Here is a 10,185-nt window from a genome sequence, read left to right as displayed (position 1 = left end):
TGCTTTACAGTATTTATTTATTTTAATTGCCATTTAAATTATTTGCCATATTAATTCTTCATTCTCAAACCCCAATTTACAATCTCCATAACCAATAATAAGAACATACCTTCCTGCAATTCCTTGAGAAGATGACCCGAGGTTTAAATACTCGGTTATCAATTTTAAAGGGGTTTGTTACTTGTGACAACCAAAACGTTTGCACGAAGGGATTTCTATTGGTTTAGAATCTATATCTACAACGCAACTATTTTTTATAAAATTCTTTACTAGCAAAAATCCTAACGTCATATGGCTCTGGTGTCCCCAGTCCTGTAGGAGACTCCTGTTGCTGAGACGAGATCTGAGACCAAGGCGGGAAAAGGTAAGTTGCCCATAATTTGTACGTGTCCCATGGCATTCCGGATGTGTCTTGGTAGGTTTAGAGGCTGGTCTGTAATGATACACCAAAGTAGAACAGCCATGTCTGCAGTGAAAGAGGACTCATGAGTACTCGAAAAGATGTAATGGGACATAATCTGCGCCCATACTCGAGCCTCCAAGGTAAGCGCTGAAGCCGATATCCTTTTTGGTCAGGAGCGATGGTATCCGTAAATCCATCTGCTGCCAGGTTGTGCAATAACTTTTGAGAACGGCGTCTGATGTGTGGAAAACGATCCAACACAAAACTCACCGGCAAGTGTACCAGATCGCATCAAGTAATAAAACTCACGGGAGTGAGGTCGATCCCACAGGGATTGAAGGATTGAGCAATTTTAGTTTAGTGGTTGATTTAGTCAAGAAAATCAAGTATTGGTTGAGTGATTTTGTATCCAACAATAAGTAAATAGCAGGAAATATAAAGGGAGAGGGATGAATTGCAGAAATTAAAGAGAACTGAAAGTAAAGGTGCTGAATCTTAAAGAACAAGAAATTAAATGACTGAAACTTAAAGTGAAAGAAATGTAAATTGCGGTAACTTAAAGTGCAAGAAATATAAATTGCTTGAATGAAGAAGGGATTTGAGGACTGGGATTTCAGAATTTAAGCAAGGGAAATTAAATTGCAACAATTAACCAAGCAAGAGATGAATTGAAATTGACTAGATCTTCAAACAGCAAATGGAAATTCAATTGCAGCAATGGTTCAGCAGAAGAACCAAAAAGAGAAAATCAGATCTCAGGACTCCAGAGACTAAATAGCAGAGTCTAGATCTCAATTGCCTTCCTATATCCAAGTTCACAAAGCAATTAAAAAGAAATTGAAGATTGCAGCAGTAAAAGAAATGGAATTTAACTCAATTATGCAGTAGGAAAATCAAAGAGATCTTAAATGAAGATTGAGACAGAAGTTCCTCAATTCTTCACACTCAAGACTCAAACAAAACCCAGTAAAGAAAATAAAACAATCAGAGGAAGAAGAAGTGAATTCTCTCCTCCAATTCTCAAGCCAATTTTGCAGAAAACAGAAAAATGGGAAGTGAGCTCTCAAGTTGACTAAGGATGAAAATTAAAATGAAAGTAAGCTCTCCTTTTCTAATCCTAACTAACACCTATTTATACACTTTCTATTTTGGATCTAAGAATTTTGAGTGGGCTTTTTGATTTGGTGAAGAAGTGAATTAAGTTGGATTTTTGAGTGAAATTCAGCCCATGTTGCTCCCAGGAGGTTGCTCTGCTCTTGTGGAGGGCAGAGCAGGGAAGCCTTGCATGTGGATCCAACTAGCGTGCCAAATTTGGGAGAGGCATCAGGATGCTGCCCTGCCCTTGTGGAGAGCAGGGCAGTGTTGTCATGGTGCGTCCAAGCTGCGCGCCCAAGCTCCCTTGCTGTGCATCAATGTGTGTGCTGGCCATGCCAAATTATGCACCATGCACCAAGGAATGTTGCTCTGCCCTCCATAAGGGCAGGGCAACGCAAGCTTTCCTTGTTCTTGGGTGAGGTCCCAAGTTCGAAACCTGGCTGAAGGCATGCTAAGCTTTTTCTTCTTGGCACATGATTCACGCTTAAGGCTTGGCTTCCTAGAGATCTTGTGTTCGAAACTTGGTGGTAGCCTTTTAGCCAAGTGTGGCTCATTTTCCTTTATTGTTGCGCCACTCCCTTCCCTTCGTGTGCTTGGGTTCGAAACTCATGGGTGGCACTTGGAGAACAATTTCCTAGAATTTTTCCATGAGGAGCCCGAAATTGCTCTTGAGGAGGGCAGGGCAGAATTTTTCCTTCCCTTGTTTCTTGGCCTAGAATTGTGCTCTGCCCTCAAGGAGGGCAGGAAAGTGAAGCATTGAATGCTTGGTTCATTGTTGTGCTCCCTTGGAGGGCAATGTGCTCTTGTGGAGGGCAGTGTGGCTTCCTCCTTCAATGCTGCGCCATAGTCCTTCTTCTTTTTCCACACTTTTTTCTTCCTTTGGCCACACTTCTTAAGCCACGCCTTCTTCTTTTCTTCTTTTCTTCACCTACAAATAATCAAAACAACCAATCAAAGTATCACTAAATTCACAAGGTTTATAGATCAATTAAAAATCAATTAAATTTAGCGTAAACCTCATGATTTAGCATCAATTAAATGATGGTTGTTTGATTTAAATAAAACATGCAATTCCACTCTAAATTGCCTACTTATGGTGCAAGAAAGTGCATAAAAACTAGTAAAACAAGTGAAATTAGCTTAAGAAATGGGTATATGATGACTTGTCATCAGCGTCCCAGTCAAATTGGTATGTTTGGTGCTTGAGTGCGGCTTCTTGAAATGCGTCCAATCCTTCTGGAGCAGGGGGAAGATCTAAAGCTTTTTGAATGGCCTCTTCTGTGATGAGGACTTACTTCTGACGGACATAGACAGACTGCAGGGTTGGCAAGTGGAAGTTGGAGTAGAATTTAACTACCCATGATAAATTAACCTGTCGTGGCTGTCTCTGTAGGAATCCCATTGTCTTCGCTTAATACGGGGCTAAACAAATTCAGCAATTTGGGTCGGGAGGATAAGAAGGTGCTCATTGTTATAGTTACTTTTCGCCAGAATGGGGAACATCTGCTCACAGTAGTGGTTAGTGAACCGTGCAGTGTCCTTTGCTAGAAAGGCCTTCTCTTTTTCATCGACCTTGATGATTCTCTTGATTTGTTTGTTGAGGGTTTAACCACTATTGAAGATGGCTCTGCCACTAAGGCTCGTTTTATTCCTCTCCTTGCCGGTGGTTTAGGAGTAGCTTTCTCTTTACCTTTCTTGGTGGCCATCCTGAAAGGGAAAGAGTAAGGACTTTAAAACTTCAAGGGTTAGAGCAAGGAAGAGAGCTGGATATGTGATAATCAATGCACGGTAAAGAAGGATGTCGTTAGCACATCGTCATGACTACATGTGATCAGTTCATCCATGGAAACATAGCAAGTGCATTTAATGGCATTTGAAGCAAGATGTTTATTGGCATGCCGGCAAAGGCATGAGTAGCATAGATCAAGCATTCAATGTCCAAGTTAGATTACCAAGTCTTTCAAACTAACAATATGTTTGTAATGGCAATTATATTTAATTAATAAAATATAAAAGGGGTTTCGTGAAAAGCAAGCATTTAGAGTAGTAGAATAAAAGAATTCCAATAAGAGTGCATAATGCCATATGGGCTTTTTCACAAACACATAGCGTGCATGGTAAATATGTTATCGAAAGTATTAAATTGAACAAACAAGCAACCCTATAAAAAGTAATATAATTGTCAAACAATTTCTTAATAATCCACAAGCAAAATATAGAGACTAATGACCCAAATAAATTTTCAACACCAAAAAAGAAGGTTTAAAAAGAAAAAGGAAAAAAAACATAGATAATGAAAGGAAAAGGAAAAGAGAAGAAGAAAATAAATAAATGGAAAGGTAAAGAGAGAAGAATGAAAGAAAAGAACCTTGATGATGAGTGGGAAAAAGAAAGAGGGGGGAAAGTAAGTAAGAAGTGGGAAAGAATGAAGAGGGAAGGGAGTAAGAAGAAAGAAAGAAGAAGGGAAAAAGAAAAATTAGGATTTGGGGAAGAAAAGATATGATTTTTGGTTGATCTGGATAAGCTGTGCAGCGCAGGCAACGCGAACGTGTAGGGAACGCGGTCGCACGGTTGGCGCAATTTTGAGGTGACACGGATGCGTCGGTCAGGCGAACGCGTGACGTGAATTACGCTAGTGGCATCAGAGCAGCCACGCGTACGCACAACTTTCTGTTTAATTTGCATATTTGCCAAAATTTAGGGTGACGCGTTCGCGTGGTTGATGCGATTGCGTGAAAGGCCATATTTTGAAAATAATGTGGACGCGTGGGTCATGCGTTTGCATGGTGGGGCTTGTGCTTTTGGCATGGTTCCAGCCCCATTCCAGCCTAACATTCTGCCATACACCCTTTTTACGTCGATTTTTTTAGGGCACGCGTTCGCGTGGGTGACGCGGATGCGTGGGAGGCCTTTTCTTCACATGATGCGGACGCGTCAGGGACGCGGTCGCATGGGAGTATTTGTTCCAAAGGCACGCCTCCAGCCATGCTGTCACACAACTTTCTGTATAATTCTTTTCTCTTCCCAAGGCACATATGATGCGGACGCGTCGGTGACGTTATCGCGTCACATGCCAAAACATATATATATTATATTGTGTAGAATGCAAATGCAAATGTGAATGCAGACTATATGCATAGATTAAGAGAAGAGTCATTAACACCATAAAAATAGAATAAAGTGAAATAAAACTAAGACTGAAACAGAACGATCATACCATGGTGGGTTGTCTCCCACCCAGCACTTTGCTTTAACGTCCTTAAGTTGGACGCTCCACTAGCTCAGTCTCCTACTGTTGGTGGATCCTCCAAGAGAAAGATCTCTAGCTCCTTGTTCTTCTGCATCTTCGCACCATGATATAGCTTTAAGCGATATCTATTTACCTTGACGAATTCAGAGCTTGAAGGATGACTCAAGTGAAAGACTCCGTATGGCTCAGCCTTCTCTACTCGATAGGGACCGTCCCATCTTGATCTCAACTTTCCTGGCACGAGCCTTAATCTGGAGTTGTAAAGGAGGACTAAGTCCCCAGGTTGGAACTCTCTCCTCTTGATATGCTTATCATGCACACAGCCTTCACCTTCTCTTTGTACAGCCTGGAGTTCTCATAGGCTTCTAGGCGAAAGTTTTCTAATTCTTGTAGTTGCAACTTCCCTTCAGCTCTGGCTTTCCCAAATTCCATATTGCATTCTTTTACCGCCCAGAAGGCTTTGTGCTCTACCTCAACTGAGTGGTGACAGGCCTTTCCATAAACTAAGCGAAAGGGACTCATCCCGATTGGTGTCGTGTATACTGTCCGATATGTCCAAAGCGCATCTTGGAGCCTGGTGCTCCAGTCCTTTCTATGAGGCTTGACTATCTTCTGTAATATACGCTTTATCTCTCTGTTAGACACCTCGGCTTGTCCATTAGTCTGGGGATGGTAGGCTGTTGCCACTTTGTGAATTATCCCATGCTTCTTCAGTAATCCTGTTAATCTCCTGTTACAAAAGTGAGTCCCTTGATCACTCACGATTGCTCGTGGTGATCCAAAGCAACAAATAATATGGTTTCTAACAAAGGAAACAACAGTGTTATCATCATCATTATGGGTAGGAATTGCTTCCACCTATTTAGAAACATAATCTACAGCTAACAGTATATAACGGTGACCATTAGAATTTGGAAATGGACCCATGAAGTCGATGCCCCAAACATCAAAAATTTCACAAAAAAGCATAATCTGTTGAGGCATCTCATCCCTCTTGGATATATTAACAAACCTTTAGCAAGGGGAACAAGATTTACAAAATTCAGCAGCATCTTTAAAAAGAGTGGGCCACCAGAATTCACAGTCTAAAACTTTTCTAGCTGTTCTTTGAGGGCCAAAATGTCCTCCACTCTCAGATGAGTGGCAGGCCCCTAAATAGACTGGAATTCTGATTAAGGCACACACCGTCTAATTAATTACCTGGTCAGCACCACACCTCCATAAATATGGATCATCCCATATATAATATTTGGACTCACTTTTTAGCTTGTCTCTTTGATGCTTAGTAAAATTTGGAAGAAAAGTGTGACTAACTAGATAATTAGCTACAGGTGCATACCAAAGAACTACTTCAGATACTGCCTGTAAGCTATCAAATGGGAAAGTATCATTGATAGGAGTGGAGTCATCCTTAATGTACTCAAGGCAACTCAGGTGGTCTGCCACTAAATTCTGGTTACCACTCATATCCTTAATTTCTAAATCAAATTCTTGCAGCAGCAGTATCCAACGTATTAGCCTTGGTTTAGACTCCTTTTTAGCTAATAAATATTTTAGAGCTGCATAGTCTGAGTACACTACTACCTTAGTACCAAGTAAATAGGCTCGGAATTTATCCAGAGCAAAAACAATAGCTAGAAGCTCTTTTTCAGTAGTAGTATAATTAGACTGAGCAGCATCTAAAGTCTTAGACACATAAGCAATTACAAAAGGATCATTACCTTTGCGTTGAGCCAGCGCTGCTCCTACTGCGTGATTGGAGGCATTACACATGATTTCAAATGGCTGGCTCCAATCTGGGCCTCTCACAATCGGAGCTTGAGTCAGGGCAATCTTCAGCTTATCAAACGCTTGTATGCAATCCTCGGTGAACTCGAATTCAATATTTTTCTACAGTAGTCTGGATAAAGGCAATGCAACCTTACTGAAGTCCTTAATAGATCTCCTATAAAAACCTGTGTGGCCAAGGAACGAACGAACTTCCCTCACGGAGGAAGGGTAAGGTAAACTAGAAATAAAATATACCTTTGCTGGATCTACAGAGATACCAGTATTAGAAACAACATGTCCTAGAACAATACCTTGTTTGACCATAAAGTGACATTTTTCAAAATTTAAAACAAGGTTTGAACTAACACACCTTTCTAAAACTCTAGATAAACTATCCAAGCAAAGGCTAAATGAATCACCATATACGCTAAAGTCATCCATAAAAACTTCCATATAGTTCTCTATAAGATCAGAGAAAAGACTCATCATACACCTTTGGAAAGTAGCTGGTGCATTGCATAGGCCAAAGGGCATTCTCTTATAAGCATAGGTTCCAAAAGAACATGTAAAAGTAGTCTTTTCCTGATCTTCAGAAGCTATATGGATTTGAAAATAACCTGTATAACCATCTAAAAAGCAATAATGAGATTTACCTGACAGGCAATCAAGCATCTGATCAATAAAAGGTAAGGGGTACTAATCCTTGCGAGTGGCTTGGTTTAAATGCCTATAGTCAATGCAAACTCTCCATGAATTCTGCACTCTGGTTGTCAGAAGCTCTCCATGCTCATTCTTCACTGTTGTGACTCCAGACTTCTTGGGCACCACTTGTACTGGACTGACCCATTCGCTATCTAAAATGGGGTAAATGATATCTGCTTCAAGTAGTTTGGTTACTTCTTTCATGACAACTTCTAAGATGGTGGGATTCAATCTTGATTGAGGCTTACGAATAGGCTTTGCTCCTTCTTCTAAGAATATTCTGTGTTCACAAACTTGAGGCCTGATGCCTACTATATCCGCCAAGCTCCATCCAATTGCTTTCTTATGCTTCCTCAATGATGACAAGTCATCATATACCCATTTTTCAAGCTAATTTCACTTGTTTTATTAGTCTTTATACACTTTCTTGCATCCTAAGTAAGTGATTTGGAGTGAAAATGCATAACTTCTTTAAATCAAGCAACCACCATGAATTTAATGATAACTCATGAGGTTTAAGCTAATTTTAATTGAATTTTAATTGATTTATGAGCCTTATGAATTTAGTGATACTTGGAGTGGTTGTTTTGGTTTATTTTAGGTGAAGAAAAGAATAAAAGAGAAAAGCGTGGCCTAAGAAAGCGTGACCCAAGGAGAAGGAAGCGTGGTCAAAGGAAGGAAAAGTGTGCCGCATGTAATGGGGGAGGCAAGCATTGCCCTCCACAAGGGCACACTGCCCTCTAGGAGGGCAACATAAGGGAACAAGGCAAAGAAGGCAACTCTGCCCTGCCCACTACAAGGGCAGAGCACAAATTTGTGCCTTGGAATCAAGAAGAAGAAAATGTTGCCCTGCCCTCCACAAGGGCAGTATCGGGCTCACCAAGGAAAAAAATCAAATGAAAAATGCCTATAATGCTTGCCACAAGAGTTGAACACGGGACCATGAGGAAGCAAAGAACTAAGGTCCATTACCGTGCCAAGAAACCAAGGAAAATGAATGAGCGTGTGTTTCTGCCCGGATTCGAACGCGGGACTTCATTTTGGAAACACTGCCCTGCCCTCCGCGAGGGCAGGGCAGCATTTTGTTGGTGCATGAATCTGGCGCACCAAGGACATTTCTGGCGCACCAAATCACTATCCTGGCAGCACCAGCGCGCACCACAGCACGATCCTGGCAGCACCATATTTTTCTGCCCTGCCCTCCGCGAGGGCAGGGCAGCATCCTGTGCACCAAGGCACCATTCTGGCGCACCATGGCATGATTCTGGCAGCATCAGCACGCACCGTGGCTCATTTCTGGCGCACCAATTTTTCCTGCCCTGCCCTCCGCGAGGGCAGGGCAGCGTTCTGCGCACCAGGCTGCACCAAGCCGCACCAAGCCGCACCAAGCAAGCACCAACACGCACCAAATCCTGCCCTGCCCTCCACAAGGGCAGGGCAGCCTCCTGGGAGCTATTAATTTTGGGCCAAAAATTGAATTAAAAATCCAATTCAATTCATTTCTTCACCAAATCAAAAGCCCATCCAAATCCCAAAATCCAAGAATAGAAAGTGTATAAATAGGAGCTAGTTTAATGTAATTAGAAAACTTTTTGCTTAGCTTTTGAATTTTGCACTTTCTTTGAGCTTTGAATTTTATTTTTGCACTTTGGAACTTCTCTTGGTGTCTTCACTGAGATTTCAGAGAATTGGGGAGGAGAATTGATCTCTCTTCTTCCTCGTTCTTGCTTGGGTCTTTTTAATTTCCTTGTTTTGAGTCTTGGGTGTTAAGAATTGAGAAAATTCTGTCTCAATCTCCACTCAAGAGCTCTTTAATTTTTCTTCTGCATAATTGAACTCATTTCAATTCCCTTTACTGCTTCTTCTTCAATTTCTTGTTAATTGCTTTTGAGAGCTTGGATCTAGGAGGGTAATTGAGATCTAGGCTCTGCTACCTAGTCTCTGGAGTCCTGAGATCCCACTTTACTTTTGGTTCTTCTGTGAACCCTGCTGCACTTTAATTTCATTTTCTGTTTGAACTTTAGTTTATTCCAATTCATCTTCTATTCTACTAATTGTTGCAATTTACTTTCTCTTGCTGGAACTCTACAATCCCAGTTCTCAATTCCCTTTTACTTTCAAGCAATTTACATTTCTTGCCATTTAAGTTTCTGCAATTTACATTTCTTGCACTTTAAGTTTCAGTCATTTACGCTCTTGTTCTTTAAGATTCAGCAAGTTTACTTTCCTGCTCTTTAATTTACTGCAATTTCCCCCTCTCCCTTTACATTCCAAGCAATTTATATTCTGTTAAATACAACCCACTCAACCAAAACTTGATTCGCTTGACTAAATCAACCACTAAACTAAAATTGCTCAATCCTTCAATCCCTGTGGGATCGACCTCACTCATGTGAGTTATTATTACTTGATGCGACCCGGTACACTTGCCGGTGAGTTTTGTGTTGGATTGTTTTCCACACATCACTCAACACACTAAGCAGTTGTTCTTCCTGTTGGGAAGTGAGCTCCCTTGCAATGATAACTGGAAACTTCTGCTTATCCTCAAAGTAATCATACTTGAGGTGTGAAGGAAGGGGTTTTAATTTCAATTTCTGCTCATGGCTAGGCTCTGGACCTTCTAGAGCTAATGATAATGGCAAGGCATCCTCATTTTGTTCAGAGGATGTCCCCACACTTGGACCTTGCTCCATGTGCTTCTCTTCTATTTCCTTCTGGTGAACTGCAGCTACAATCTCATCAATAATGTCGCATTGGAATACTGAATGATCTTCCGGAGGATGTTTCATAGCTTCATTCAAATTGAAGCTCACTGCTCGATCATCTATCTCAAAGGAATAGGTTCCTGAAAAGGCATCCAGCTTGAACTTTGAAGTCTTCAAGAAGGGTCTCCCAAGTAGGATGGATGACGGCTTTCCTGAGTCATTTTGGGGCATCTCCAAGATATAGAAGTCAATGGGAAATG

This window comes from Arachis hypogaea, chromosome 3 (assembly GCF_003086295.3).
Source record: "Arachis hypogaea cultivar Tifrunner chromosome 3, arahy.Tifrunner.gnm2.J5K5, whole genome shotgun sequence".
In the NCBI taxonomy this organism is placed as follows: Eukaryota; Viridiplantae; Streptophyta; class Magnoliopsida; order Fabales; family Fabaceae; genus Arachis; species Arachis hypogaea.
This window is presented reverse-complemented; position numbering follows the sequence as displayed.